Source organism: Mirounga leonina, unplaced genomic scaffold (assembly GCF_011800145.1).
Source record: "Mirounga leonina isolate KUSES-001 unplaced genomic scaffold, KU_Mleo_1.0 Mir_101664, whole genome shotgun sequence".
Classification (NCBI taxonomy): Eukaryota; Metazoa; Chordata; class Mammalia; order Carnivora; family Phocidae; genus Mirounga; species Mirounga leonina.
Genome location: NW_023270175.1, coordinates 9,974,786 through 9,983,040, shown reverse-complemented (window position 1 = coordinate 9,983,040; position 8,255 = coordinate 9,974,786). Strand labels below are relative to the sequence as shown.

The 8,255-nt window shown below is 41.8% G+C and overlaps 1 non-coding gene across 1 annotated transcript; it reads right to left on the bottom strand.

Moving 5' to 3' along the window:
• Positions 1-2,403: 2,403 nt before the first annotated feature.
• On the bottom strand, positions 2,404-2,510 carry LOC118013691. Its single transcript, XR_004680096.1, has one exon. It is a non-coding gene; the product is annotated as a U6 spliceosomal RNA (small nuclear RNA).
• Between the last annotated feature and the right edge of the window lie 5,745 nt (positions 2,511-8,255).

Genomic DNA, 8,255 nt, shown 5'->3' with positions numbered 1-8,255 from the left:
GACGCAGAGCCCGATCCCAGGACCCCAGGATCATGATCCAAGCCGAAGGCAGACGCTTAACTTACCAAGCCACCCAGGGGCCCTGAGTATGTTTAGTTTTATAAGAAACTGCAGAAGTGTTTTCCAAAGTGGATGTGGCATTTTGCAGTCCCACCAGCGATGAATGAGAATTCCTGTTGCTCCACATCCTCACCAGCATTTGGTGTTGTCATTGCTTTGGATTTTGGTCATTCTAATAGGTGTGTAGTGGAATCTTGTTGTTTTAATTTGCAATTCCCTAATGATAAATGATATTGAGCATCTTTTCATGTGATTATTTGCATATATTTAGTGTATCTTTCTCTATTCCTTTACTTCTAATCTATATGTATCTTTATATTTAAAGTGGATTTCTTGCAGACAACATATAGTTGGGTCTTGTTTTTTGATCCCTTTTGACAATCTTCGCCTTTTAATTGGTGTATTTAGACCACTGACCTTTAAAGTGCAGTTGGATTAACATTTACCATATTTGTTAATGTTTTCTCTTTGTTCCCACTTTTGTCTTCTATACTTTTTATGCCTTGTTGGTTTTATTGGAGAATATTACATGATTCTGTTCTTTCTTAGCATTTCAGTTTTCTTTTTTTTTTTTATAAAGATTTTATTTATTTGTCAGAGAGAGAAAGAGCATGAGCAGGGGGAGTGGCAGGCAGAGGGAGAAGCAGGCTCCCCGCTGAGCAAGGAGCCTGATATGGGACTCCATCTCAGGACCGTGGGATCATGACCCGAGTCCTTTACTTTTGTTTGTTTATTTCTGGGTGGTCATATTTATCAGTCTTTTATGTTATGGCTTTGTGCTTTGCATCATGTTTAGAAAGACCTTTTCCACTCAAGAATATAAAAAGTATTCAGCCACATTTTCTTCTGATACTCGTGATTTCATTTGTTTTTACATTTTATTTTTAGGATTTTATTTTCAAGAAATCTCTACATTGAACGTGGGGCTCAAATTCATAACCCTGAGATCAAGAGTCGCATGCTCTACTGACTGAGCCAGACAGGCGCCCCATTTGTTTTTACATTTTAATCTTGACTAGTCTTACTGAGCTAAAGATAAAAATTATTCCAATACCAAGAATATCTTTAGGAAAGGTATGTAGAATTGTTACAGTTAGGCAGTATTTTTTCTGTTTTGTATGTCTGGAAGCAGAATGGCCTTTGGCAAAATTGTGAAACTAGCGTGTGGCCTCATCTCCTCCCACGAGATGCCCTTTGGTCTAGTCACCCAATGCTCTTATGCTGTCATGTAGCTTTCTTTTTTTTTTTTTTAAAGATTTTATTTATTTATTTGAGTGAGAGAGAGCACAAATAGGGGGAGTGGCAGAAGGAGAGGGAGAAGCAGACTCCCCACTGAGCAGGGAGCCCGATGCGGGGCTTGATCCCAGAACCCTGGGATCATGACCTGAGCTGAAGGCAGACGCTTAACCGACTGAGCCACCCAGGCGCCCCTGTCATGTAGCTTTCTTAAAAGCTCTGCATGATCCCAAACTCGCCCATGCTCTTTAGGAAGTCATATCTGTGTCAAATATTCATTTTCACCCATATCCCTTCATGTTCAAAAGAATCTAGTTTCTACTGATTACAGCTAATGTACTATTTCTCCAAGAGGTATTTGCCTTTTACTTTCTAGAAATGCAATGACTTAAAGCAAAGTAAGGAATCTCTAAAGAGTCCTGGAGGTTGGTTTCCAGGGAGAATTTTTTAAAAGTGAGGGACCTTTCTGGTGACCCAGAAAATACTCCATATCAAGTGATTACCTCCTCTCCAGATTAGCCCAGTCTGGAAGATTTTGCTCCTAATGAAGGACTGATGTTGAAATCTCACTCTATATCTCTGTCCATGCTGACATCACCTCTTACTTTGACTTCATTTTATAAACCCCAAAATGAAAGTCAAAGGAATAAGAGTTCCTTTTCTACAAGCATGGACACAAGCAACATGAAAAAAGGTTGCCTCCCATGAGACTCAGACACTTGTTAGATCTGCTGGTTGACCTGAAAATTTTAAGCTCTGGAAACAACGTTGAAAACCTTAGACCATACTATACCACTGACCTCTTAGAGGCGGGATAAAAGTGTATGCAGCCAATATTGAAGCAATATCAGAAAACTGTTTGGAAACTGACACACTAGGGCTCAATGTTCAGAGATGTGTCTTCCCTTACATTTAAGAAGAATAAGTTTTAAAATAGTTAACAACATGCATTAGCATGGACAGAAAAATCATAGGTCTTGCCTTGGAATTTGATTTACTTTTGAATTTTTTAATAATTCAAATGATTTTCTGACCATCCAAGACTTAGTATTAAACAATAAAAATACTCCATTTTCATAACTCTTTATTTATTTATTTATTTATTTTTAAAATATGGAACACTTTGTGAATTTGTGCATCATCCTTGTGCAGGGGCCGTGCTAGTCTTCTCTGTGTCGTTCCAATCTTAGGATGCGTGCTGCCAAAGCAAGCACCATAACTCTTTATTTTATTTTATTTATTTATTTTTTAAAAGATTTTATTTATTTATTTGACAGAGAGAGCACAAGCAGGGGGACGGAGAAGCAGGCTACCCACAGAGCAGGGGGAGCCCGATGCGGGACTCGATTCCAGGACCCTGGGATCATGACCTGAGCCGAAGGTAGTCACTTAACCAACTGAGCCACCCAGGTGCTCCATGACTCTTTATTATTTTTTTTTTAATTTTTTAAGATTTTATTTATTTATTTGACAGAGAGAGACACAGCTAGAGAGGGAACACAAACAGGGGGAGTGGGAGAGGGAGAAACAGGCTTCCTGCTGAGCAGGGAGCCCAATGCAGGGCTCGATCCCAGGACCCTGGGATCATGACCTGAGCGGAAGGCAGACGCTTAATGACTGAGGCACCCAGGTGTCTCCATGACTCTTTATTTTAAATGGCATTTGATTATGATCCTGTCTTGTTGGATTGGGCATAGCATTGCTCTGTTTTATAGTGTAATGATTTTTTTTTTCTTTTAACCCCTGTCATGATCTTTTTAAAAAAATTTTTTTTATTGTTATGTTAATCCCCATACAGTACATCATTAGATTTGTAGTGTTCCATGATTCATTGTTTGTGCATAACACCCAGTGCTCCATGCAGAACGTGCCCTCCTCAATACCCATCACCAGGCCAACCCAACCTCCCACCCCCCTCCCCTCTAGAACCCTCAGTCCGTTTTTCAGAGTCCATCATCTCTCATGGTTCGTCTCCCCCTCCGATTTCCCCCCCTTCATTCTTCCCCTCCTGCTACCTTCTTCTTTTTTTTTTTTCTCTTAACATTTATTGCATTATTTGTTTCAGAGGTACAGATCTGGGATTCAACAGTCTTGCACAATTCACAGCGCTTACCAGAGCACATACCCTCCCCAGTGTCTATCACCCAGTCACCCCATCCCTCCCACCCCACCCCCCACTCCAGCAACCCTCAGTTTGTTTCCTGAGATTAAGAATTCCTCATATCAGTGAGGTCATATGATACATGTCTTTCTCTGTTTGACTTATTTTGCTCAGCATAATACCCTCCAGTTCCATCCACGTTGTTGCAAATGGCAAGATCTCATTCCTTTTGATGGCTGCATAATATTCCATTGTATATATATTACAGTGTAATGATTAAGGAAAATATGCCAGCCTATCTTATTTCTTGAAATTGAAATTCTTTCTATTCCTAGTCAGATGGTGTTATTAAACTGAATCTCATGCCAATTTATTGTAAATAATGTAAAATATCTTTGAGATTTTTAGATACTATGTATGGTAGATACATTACAGCTGAGGAAAAAATATATTCCAATACTTTTATTAAATATTCTCATGAGTACACGATATTTTGTTTTAGTGAATTATGGATATTTCTTTCCTAATTCTAATTAGCTTCGTAGTCTTACTAGTTTATCACACTGCTTTCCTAGTAACTATTAAAATAAAAGCTTATAATCCTTGGCTATAAGACTGTGTACCACTCTTTCTATCCCCACATTTTATACTTTGATTACAGTAGACCTGGACCATTGGTGGTAGGAATCAAATGAGAAGTCAGTTATATATAGGAACAAATGAGTAAAATCTCTTTCCTTAAATGAGCAAATAAAGCTCTAGTTGATTGGCTAAATGTTATTACAAACATTTTCATATTAGTTTTTGTCAGATCTAGAGGTATAATTAACACCTCTGTTTCAGGGCTGTTAACCATGAAAGCTGTGTGAGCCTTTAGAGAATTAAAAAAATTTTTTTCAATTATAAAATGAGAGCCTAATGAGGGACAATTTGCAAAGTAAGGCATGGACAATTTAGGAGATAGTCATCCTGTTCTTGGCAGTGCCCTAGTAAATAGCCTGAAATTCTAGTGCTCAAAGTGAAGGGGACACTTCAGACATTTATGTTGAATTGGCAAAGGACCTCTTTTTAAAAATTTAAACCATCAAAAGAGTGACCTGTAGTGATGTCAATCATTATGGTCATTATGATGTTCTGAACTTATTCCAAATATAGCCATCTGTCCTCCCATGCTGGCTGTGGATCCTCATTTAGAGTCTGTTGGGCAAGGGATTAGGAGTGAAGAGATGAGGCAGGTGTGGTTGCCTTGGCTGGGCTGATTACCTCATTTCTGGATTCCGAAATAGCTTTCTAATAGATTTCCGTGCATTCAGTCTTCCTCCTCAGCCTTCACTACTATTTCTTCGTACCAGATTCTAAAACATGGCTTTTGTTTTCATCTTCTTGCTTTTTTGCTTAGAAACTTCAGACTGCCTACTTCCTACTAGTTTAAGTCCATGGTTCACAATCTGATGTTCAAGGCCCTTCGTAATCTTGCCTAACCACCCATTTCACTCACTTTTTTTTTTTTTAAAGATTTTATTTATTTGACAGAGACACAGCGAGAGAGGGAACACAAGCAGGGGGAGTGAGAGAGGGAGAAGCAGGCTCTCCGCTGAGCAGGGAGCCCCATGCAGGGCTCAATTCCAGGACTCCGGGATCAGGACCCGAGCTGAAGGCAGATGCCTAATGACTGAGCCACCCAGGCGCCCCTACTCACTTGTTTTTGAGTGTCAGCCATTGAGGCAGGACAGCTAGGTCAGAACACTGTTGGAACCAGTAACAGGGCTGTTGTTTTGTTTTGTTTTGTTTTGTTTTAAGATTTTATTTATTTATTCATGAGAGACAGAGAGAGAGAGGCAGAGGGAGAAGCAGGCTCCCAAGGAGCAGGGAGCCCAATGCGGGGCTTGATCCCAGGACCCTGGGATCATGACCTGAGCCGAAGGCAGATGCTTAACCATCTGAGCCACCCAGGCGCCCCTGTTGTTGTTTTTTTTTAAGATTTTATTTATTTATTTGAGAGAGGGAGACAGCTTGAGAGAGAGTGGGAAAGCACGAGCAGTGGGGAAGGGCAGAGGCTCCCCGCTGAGCAGGGAGCCCAACGCAGGGGCTCAATCCCAGGACCCCAGGATCATGACCTGAGCCAAAGGCAGACACTTAACCGACTGAGCCACCCAGGTGCCCCGTAACAGAGTTTTAACTCGAAAGTGCCAAAACCATGACCTGGGATTCAACTCTCTGTATCCACTTCAGGACGTAGTATGGACAAAAACTAAAGTCTGTGGCTGGAAGACTTAAGAGAGAGAATGGGATGGAAGGTGTGTGTTAGGCTGGAAAATTCAGGATTTAATCTTTGAACGAAGTGTGGTAGAAGTTATTGGCTACATATTTTATGTAGTCCCTGGTACTTCCTGGTAGGAATAGGTATAGCTTGTTAAAGGAGCCACACTGAACAGATGGCTACTCCTTATCATCCTCTCCATCCCCCACTGCATGTTCCCTTATGCCCTGAGCTGGGTGGTGTGGAGGGTATGGCCCTTTGGACAAGAGCCCTACCCTGGTGCAAATACTTCAGCTGACCTTAGTGGTTCCAGGGGTCCAGGGTTTTTTCTATGAAAAATTCTTTTCCCAGTGCCCAAATCCTTCACTGATAGAGGAATTTATTTTATTTTATCTTTTTGAAGATTTTATTTATTTATTTGAAAGAGAGAGAACATGAGCAGGCAGAGGGAGAGGGAGAAGCAGACTCCCCGCTGAGCAGGGAGCCCAATGCGGGGCTCGATCCCAGGACCCTGGGATCATGACCTGAGCCGAAGGCAGATGCTTAACGACTGAGCCACCCAGGTGCCCCTGGCAGAGTAGCTCAAATGAAGGGTCCAGGAACAAATAGCAGGTGCTGGCGTATGGCGAGCCAAAGAGATCAGAGCAAGTATCTGGAACGCTATATGGCATAGAGTAGGTGCCTAAGCATTAATCGTTGAATAAAATGCAAAGTGTAATGAGGATAGCAGGCATTATCTGCAGATTAATTTTGTGCGCAAGATTAAGGTGGAGGTGGTTGGGAATATAATGAGTTCCGGTGGTAATATGTTGAATTTGAGGTGCCTGTTTGAGGTGCCCATCAAGCAGCTGGATGTATCTTGCTTTGGTGGATATATCCAGCTGCTTGGTGGGCATTTACAAGATGAGTGTGCAGGGAGAGCTCTGGCTGGAGATACAACTTTGGAAGTCATCAGCACATAGTGATACTTGAAATCCGGGGACTAGATGATAACTTCCTGGGAGCGTGTGTGGGGTAAGAGGAGAAGGAGGCTGAGGAAAGAATTCTTGGGAACACTGACTCTTTTTTTTTTTTTTTTTTAAGATTTTATTTATTTATTTGAGACAGAGAGAATGAGAGAGAGAAAGCACATGAGAGGGGGGAGGGTCAGAGGGAGAAGCAGACTCCCCGCCGAGCAGGGAGCCCGACGCGGGACTCGATCCCGGGACTCCAGGATCATGACCTGAGCCGAAGGCAGTGGCTTAACCAACTGAGCCACCCAGGCGCCCCGGGAACATTGACTCTTAAGGATCAGATAGAGGCTGAGAGGAAAGAGACCAGCCAAAGAATTAGGAGAAGCAACAAATAAAGGTGGCATGGTAACTGAACCAAGAATCTCAGTAAGAATGGAGGGGTCAACAGGACCAAATGCTGCAGTGAAAGCAAGAGAGATAGAGCCGAAATTATGTCTAAGGGATATGGTCAAATGGAGGTCATTGGTGACCTCAGCAAAGGTGTTATAAGACAGTGATGAGATCTGTTCATATGGTTCCGAGGTGAGAAAGTAGAGATAGTAACTTTGGATTATTCATTTAAGATATTCTGCTGAGAAAGAAAGGAAAGAGAAAAGGAAGTAGTTAGAAGCCTGTGTGAAGTAAAGGAAGGATATTTTAAGGAGAGCCCTAAGATGGTACAAAGGTAGAGAGGAAAGGATCGGGAAAGTGGGGGAAGTTGAAAGTAAAAGATCCTGGAGGTGGGAGGGATCAAGATGGAGAGCATAGGTGGGAGTTGGCTTTAGGCCTAAATGAGTGGAGGGATATCCCTTCCTCTGACCAAAAGGAAGAGTGAATTACAGTTATAGGAAAGTGCAGAGTAAAAAAAAATTGAGGGAATTCATGTGTTCTATCAGCCACCTCTTACCAGTTCAGATCCTCTTGGCCTTATTTGTCTCAGTGGTCTTTGGCCTATTGCTTGTGTGTCCCAGCCCCTTCTCTGAGTAGGCTCTGATGGACTTAGACAAGTGCAATCTGCCAGCTTCTCATCACACGCCCTGGTGCTTTCCTGTGGGTGTCGAGACTCCATGCACAGTGTAGAGGAGTTAACCTGACCCAGCGGTGCAAAGCTTTGGCTAATAAAAGACAAGAGCTAGCTGTTAAACTCTCTTTCCATCCTCCTTGTCGACTGATCAGAGATGCAAGTCATGTATTTATGATCTTTCAAAAAATGGTACCCCATGACCTCAAGTGTGATACCAATGCACCTTCGTATTGACTCTCTTATTCTTTCGTTTCCCACTGTCTCTCCCCATTGCTTTCCTGGGATTGCACTCCCTAATAACAGATGAGGCTGAAGCCTTTGATTTCTGTATGTCAAACAGTTGAATGTCAGCAATTTCGTACAATTCAACCAAATAGCACATCAACCATTGCTCTGCTTTCTGGGGAACTTGGGCTAAGAAACACTTAATGGTCTTGGTGAAGTAGGTATAGTCACCTGCTGAATATGAGCTTGTATTAATAGCTATCATTTATTGAGCACTTGCTGGGTGTAAGGCACTGTGCTAATTGTTTTACATACGTAATCTTATTTAATATATAAAGTAGGAATTATTTCCATTTT